The 7,500-nt window shown below is 36.5% G+C and overlaps 1 protein-coding gene across 1 annotated transcript in view; it reads right to left on the bottom strand.

Annotated features, from left to right (window-relative positions):
* The window catches only part of LOC135214439 (glycine receptor subunit alpha-2-like), a 244,624-nt gene that overhangs the window by 77,264 nt on the left and 159,860 nt on the right, over nucleotides 1–7,500 (bottom strand). The gene's annotated exons all lie outside the window — the stretch shown is intronic.

Raw genomic sequence — 7,500 nt, 5'->3', positions numbered from 1 at the left:
GACTTTGGAACTGGTCTCAAGTAGTTCATGGGCGTGAACATTGAGTGTGGGTTCGTACGTATGAGTGTGCTTTTCCCCCTACATCATGAAATGTAGTACTACCATGAAGGGGAGACTATTACAGAGAGAGGGCAGAGCCAGGATGGCTTCTGCCAAAGTGTTTGTTGATAAGTGATACTGCAACTGTGCTGAAATGGATAAGCCTTTTCTTTGTTTTGCCCAAAGTGTGGCTGGATTGTATTTGAATATTTATTTCAGAAATGTTCTGTTTATATGATTTTTGATTATGCTCTTATGCTTACCGGGATGTTCTGTCTTCTAACAGGCGATTCTGGAAGAGGGGAATTGTTCTGGAGAAGAGTGGGAATAATCTGGAGAAATGGTGTACTGACTTAATTACTATGGTGTACTGACTATATTGACTGTGTCTAGTGTTATGACTAAACTAATGTTGGTGTTTGATTAATTACCGAGGGTTATCTGAGTTATTTGTGCTACTGAGTTTAACATTTCATTTAATCATTCTGTTAAGAAGCTGAGTTATTCAGTTAATACTTTGCTTTTAAATAAATGCATATTTTTGTAATTCACGACTCTGATTTGGTGACCTTAGATAATGGAGGGGAGGCATATCAAGAGAGAGAGAGAGAGAAAGAAGCAGAGAGAGAGAGAGAGCTATTGGGTATCGAGAGAGAGAGAGAGAGAGAGAGAGAGAGAGAGAGAGAGAGAGAGAGAGAATGTGTTGCCTTTGGCCGCTCTTGGTCCATCGCTACCTTTTAGAATAACGAGATAATTGACCATCTCGATATTACATATGTACATATACACTAAAATAAAACGGAACAGCGGGAGAATCGTTGTACGCATACATGTACAAGGTGTAACATGAGTTTATGCAAATATTTTGGGGAATGAAAGAAAGAGTAATTCAGAGCTGAAAATGTTCTATAAACATGAATTTAGGGCAGCGTTTGTTGGCGAGGAGGATTTTAAAATAACCTTCATCATTAGCGCTGCAGGTCGGTCTGGGATGTGCCTGTGGAGGGGGGGGGGGGGGAGAATGAACGAGGCAAGTGGATTGGATTGATAAGGTTTTAATTTTTATTCCTTTCCTTGCAAGTAATCCAATATAAACGATAAGCTAATAGCGGTAATGTATGGCGTTACATACCAATAAGTAGTGTCATTGTTGCCGAGGGACATTCAGTTTTGAACGTTGAATTCTAGCGCGATTTGTCCTGCTTATGATTGATTCTGGTGATTACTTTAGATGGAGAGCTAGAGATTTTTAAAAATACATTTGAAATCTCTCATAGGTGTAACAAATAAATAAGCCGACCTTTGATGGAGGGGAGATTCTATTAGGCTTACTTTCCTTTCTTTTTTATAGGTGTCCAATGAATACAGCTGATAGCGAAGGAAAGAGATTCAATGATGCATACATTTTTTTCTTCAAATTCTAATCAATACATTTGACTGGGAGGTACTTTATTCACATCGGCCTAATCACTCCATCCTCCCTCTATACAGCATCCGCCCTCCCCCCATATCCCAGGCATTTGCGACGTCCCGCTACCGACCTCCATCGCGTGAAAGCAGTGCTAATGATGACAGTTATTTCAAAATTCCCTTCACTGACAAATGAAGCCTTATAATGCATATGTTTATAGAACATTTTCTGATCAAAATTACTCTTTCATTCATTCCCAAAATATTTGCATAAATTCGTGTTACACCCTGTATATATATATATATATATATATATATATATATATAGATATATGATATATAGATATATATATATATAATAATATATCTATATATATATATATATATATATATATATATATATATATAGTATATATAGATATATATAGATATATATATAGATATATATATATACTATTTATATATATATACATGCACATATATATATATATATATATATATATATATATATATATATATAGATATATATATATATATATATATATATATATATATATATATATATATATAGTGTGTGTGTATGTGAGCACACATACATATATGCATACATATTCTCTCAAATAAAACGGAACAACGGAAAATCTGAATGTAGAACGATATCACTTAAAAAAAATCCTTTTTCATTGTTTTTCTCTGTCTTCATTACCTCCTAATTCATTTTTAAATTAAACTGATTTAATTACGGTTATTGTTGTTTCGGTAGCTGACTCATTCTAGAATGTATATATATCTTCTTTTTTTTTTGTCCTAGACACGTTCACGTTTTTAATTTTTTTATCTTTTATGTAATTTGCTGATACTGAAGTTGGTGTAAAAACTGACCCTTTTCTTTAACTACATTATAATCATAGCGTTTGGCCTTCGGCCTAAATTCTATACTGTATCCTCTATCTACAGATATTAGGAATATTCACTGGTTGGTTCCGATCAGTTATGAACTCAACCATTTGTGAAAATCATTATGGCTTTCCTTTTGATCTCTGGTGTTCTTTGAGTACCGCACAGATGAAAAGGAATTGTTATCCGCTCTAACTGCCGTGTGATCATTCGCGTATCAACCTTGACTCGGTGTTTATGTGAACAATAGCAGAATATATACAGTAGGTTGGGGCGACGCGGAAGCTTTATTCTGTTTATGTGCGAGACACGTGATTCGACTAAATAGATACATATATAACTACTGTGTTTCTGTAGCCGTTCGGAATAAGTGTAATTCATAGTGGCCTTAGCAAGTGAATCTGTGGGTTTCCAGCCAAACAGGTAAGTTTTCTTTGAGGTGGAGGGTGGATGGGGAAGAGGGGAAGGGGGAGGAAGAGCGGGTTAGGCCAACGTATGTATATTCAAAGATACTTCCTGGCTCTCCAAAAGACCTGAGAAGGAATCAGAAGCAAAAGGGAAAGATCTCCAAAAGTTTTCCACGTCTTCCCAGGAGGGAAAGTTTCACGAAATGTCAACAGAACGAGGAAAAATTATCAAATAATGATTAGTGGTTGTCATGGTAATCGCTTTATAGCAAAGAATGATAAGTTCAAGGAAATGAAAATGCCTCTTCTTCGAGGTCTATATAGCCAGGAGGCATTTTCGCGCACGTGTTGGAGGTGCCTGTTCTCATGATGGTTCGAGAATCCCCAGGTGTGTTACAGAAACTCAACAAGCGCCGACGTGTCGTTAGAAACGCCGCAGATATTCGCCTAAATCCTTCTAAAACGTTCCTGGCGGCTCCGGGAGTCTGTGACGTCTGCTGGTAGGCCCCGCCCCCAGATCGCCGTATCTATACGACTGACGAAGTATCAGAGATCAGATCATCAGAGAGAGAAAGAGCAGAGATCATCAGAGAGAGATAAGAGAAGAAGGAACAGACAAAGGATAAGAGACGAAAAAGGCGCTCGAGAAAGTGGTCGGAGTCGAGTCAAGTCGTTCACAGTGAGAGAGAGACAGAAGTTAAGTCGTCCGTAGTTGGAAAGGGAGATATTCCGACGATTGAGCAAGCCTTCAGAGAAGAAACGTCCTACAAGTTGGTTTTGAGGAGTAACCGGCCCTTCGAGTATCGAGAATAGACATTGTTTTCTGCAGTACGGAGTCAAGAAGACGTCTGAAGTTATAGTTCTCCTTTGTGAAGCCGTCGCTTCGAGGATTGATTTTCGACAGCTGCAAAACTGGCCAGCAAGTATTTTCATTACCTCACTGTTTCCCCAGTTCACGCAGTGTAAGATTTTGATTTTGTTATGTAAAAGGAGAAACCATTCTGCATTTATCTTTGTTAGTAAGCTTGTAAATAAACTTTTCTTGTGTTTGTGTTTCTTTCTATATTTGTATCCGCAGTTTCAACTGTTGGTGTTGAATTCTTTTTGTTTATTACAATATCGAACCTGTAGCGGACCTCGACGGTCCTTGACAGTGGTACATCTGAATCAATCCCTGATATTTTTTGCCTTCCAATCCGCCTGAAAATTAATTTAGGAAAATAAAAATAAAAAATTGGCCAAGAAGGAAAAATGTTCGTCAGTGCAAAAGAGACTACAAAAATTGTACAGATACAATGGCAAATCCTCAAGTTTCATAGTAGTATGGGAAAAACATTAATTTCATGGTGTAATCAATATATATATATATATATATATATATATATATATATATATATATATATATATATATATATGTAGAGTTCAGATTTTACAAATTTTTTGGCAAGGTAAAAACATCTATTCGCCACAAGTTCAAAACCGGCACCTACGAGAATACCTACAAACTCAAAAATTGTAATAAGTCTTTGTGATAATAGTAATATCCCAAATAACAGTATGCAGAATCTTGACAAAAATGAGTAATAACCATTTATAATATATATATATATATATATATATATATATATATATATATATATATATATGTGTGTGTGTGTGTGTGTGTGTGTGTGTGTATGTATATATACATACACATATATGAACGCCATAGAAACGTACCATAATAGAACTAACTAACATGAATATCTATTTATAAAGAGTAAGCAGATTCCCCATGGTATGACGAATTCTGCCCTAATGGATTCAGGGCCAAGAACAAAAAACACAAAAACAAAAAATAAAATCATATCCATTGATCACCAATCACACGTTTTCAGAACTCATTACGATCGCGTATTATAATGCAAAGGAGTTTGTTCTATAATAATAGAGGCAGAATGTCAATAATTAAAACCTTTTGATGTTTATTCATTATTTTTGGAATGGGAGCTGTTCACTGAATATCATTCATTAAGTATTCTCTCTCTCTCTCTCTCTCTCTCTCTCTCTCTCTCTCTCTCTCTCTCTCTCTCTCTCTCTCTCTCTTTACCTTGGCCTCCTAGCGTATTTAAACTGTTTGACAGCGATCGATCCCCGAGTAGAACGGGGCAGGAATGAGACGGGTACTGAATAATGTACTTGGCTGTGGAGCAATTGCTTCTTTTGGAGAGAGAGAGAGAGAGAGAACGAAAAGAAAGTTAACGTGAATAACCGTTCATACATTAAAATGTAGTCATTTCCATAATTGCAAACGGGAGAACCTCGACGAAGTATTCTCTCTCTCTCTCTCTCTCTCTCTCTCTGTGCACTAATTCTACTTACGAATTTATGATAATTAACTTCCAAACTACTTAAGACTTCTGATCCTTCCTAGAACTTCGAAAGGGATACCATCCAACTGGGGGGACCCTGGGCCCCCTCCCCAACCTCCCCCCCCCCCCCCCCCGCCCCTCCCCATGCAGAAGCTCCAGCTCTTGAAATCGAAAAACCCGATGCACCGGAAAAAGATAATTATCAAAGCCGAGGGTCATTCCTGGTCATTCCCAAAGTTTAAAAAAAAAAGGAATAAAAAACACTTAATCCTCTGATAAACGTCAGGTGGCGGTCGGCGAGTGATTCGGGAATGATATTCCCATTAATGGCATCTGTTGTCTTTTACATTCCCGGCGTTTTATTCCCGGAATCACTTTTCCTTTTACTTTCTTTCGTTTTGGAGTCTTCTGATCTCTGTGTCTTCAAAGGAGTCCGGATCAGGAGTAGGGGCGGGGGGAGGGCGGGGGAGGGGTTGGGGTTGGGGGCAGGGGTTGGGGGATTTAAGATCAAAGGAACCGCCTTCCGACTCAATCATTAATGTTGAAGGATCTTTCTCTCTCTCTCTCTCTCTCTCTCTCTCTCTCTCTCTCCTCTCTCTCTCTCTCTCTCTCTCTTTAATTCCAAGAGAATTTGGATTGATTTGAATATAAAATACTTTTGGGGAATACCAATGATACAGTGAATATAAAGCTGTATATAATATATATATTATATATATATATATATATATATATATATATATATATATATATATATATATATAGTACTGGTAGATTTTGTCTGGTGGTTGATAAACTGCGGTGCGTCGCAGGAAGTGGGCAGATCAGGACTTTTTATATAAACTGATGTCATATCCGACTTACAAAAGAATTATAACATTAAATTTGACATTGGCTTCTTGCGTTAAAGCAACGTACTCATTTTGATAAATAAAATTAATAATTAACATATAATCTGTCTTTGTCTCTATCTATCAATATTCCCAGTGACAATAGGCAATAAACTATTTCCTTAATTTAACCGAAAAAATTAAATTATCATAAAATATAGTTTATGAAAGCTATGTTAATATATTTTTTACCTGGCTCTGTTTTTCTATTTTAATTATTCTATTTATTATCATTTAGTCATTCATTCCTTTTCTTCTAATCTAATTACAACAACGACTTGCTTTTCTTATCGTTTATCATCTCCCATCACTTCTCATGTCTTAATCATTCCTTCCTTTCGTTATGTCATTCCTCTTGTTCTTGTTGTCAATGATATTTCCCTTCTTTTCCTCAAAAGTCAGAACAATTTTTAGCTTTTTGCTCCTCATTCTAATGACCTGTATGCCTAAAACTCATATTTTTAGACGATTTGCTTTTACTCTCATGACCTGCACACTTAAAAGTCATATTATTTACTTTTTCTCTTCACTCTAATGATCTGTACACCTGAGTTATAATTTTAGACTTTATCTCTTCACACTAATGGCCTGTACACCTACAAATCATATTTTAAGCCTTTTTCCCTTCACTCTAAGGACCTGTACATCTAAAAGTCATATTTCAAGCTTTTCTCACTTTCATTCTAGTGACCTGACCCCTAAGATAATATTTCAAGCTGTGCTCTCTTCACTCTAATGACCTGTACACCTAAAGCTGCATTCTAATTGCCTGTACGCCTAAAATAATATTTTAAGCCTTTTTCTCTCCATTCGAATAACCTGTACACCTAACATAATTATTCTAGCATTCTTCTCTTCACTCTAATGACCTGTACACCTAAAGGTCATATTTTCATCCTATTTCTCTAATGAACTGTACACCTAAAAGTTATATTATCAGCTTTTTAAGCCCTCAATCTAATGACCTGTACCTCTGAAAATAATATTTTAATGTTTTTATTTCTTCACTCGAATGACCTGTACACCTAAAATCACATTTTAAGCCTTTTCCTCTTTATTCTACCAACCTGCACATCTCAAATAACGTTTTAAGCCTTTTTCCTCCTCACTCGAATGACCTTCACATCTCAAATAATATTTTAAGCCTTTTACTCTTCACTCTAACGACCTGTACATCTCAAATAATATTTTAAGCCTTTTTCCTCCTCACTCGAATGACCTGTACATCTCAAATAATATTTTAAGCCTTTTTCTCTTCATTCTAAAGAACCTTCCACCCAATTCGACCTGTTTCTGTCGAGAAGAAAGTCTGACCTACGAAGAAGACCACAGATTCAGAAAGTCTGAAGATCCAACTTTCCGTTTTGAGAGAAGCTACTCCGCAGGTTCCTCTACTGTAGCCATTTCTCAACGCAAAACTGTAGATTCGACTACGAACTTTTCCCACGGGTTTATCTAAATGCAAATGGGCCGGTCCTCATGGGTTCCACAAGGGTTTCTACAGCG

Source organism: Macrobrachium nipponense, chromosome 45 (assembly GCF_015104395.2).
Source record: "Macrobrachium nipponense isolate FS-2020 chromosome 45, ASM1510439v2, whole genome shotgun sequence".
Classification (NCBI taxonomy): Eukaryota; Metazoa; Arthropoda; class Malacostraca; order Decapoda; family Palaemonidae; genus Macrobrachium; species Macrobrachium nipponense.
Note: the sequence above shows the minus strand (reverse complement) of the source record. Positions and strands in the feature narration are given on the sequence as shown.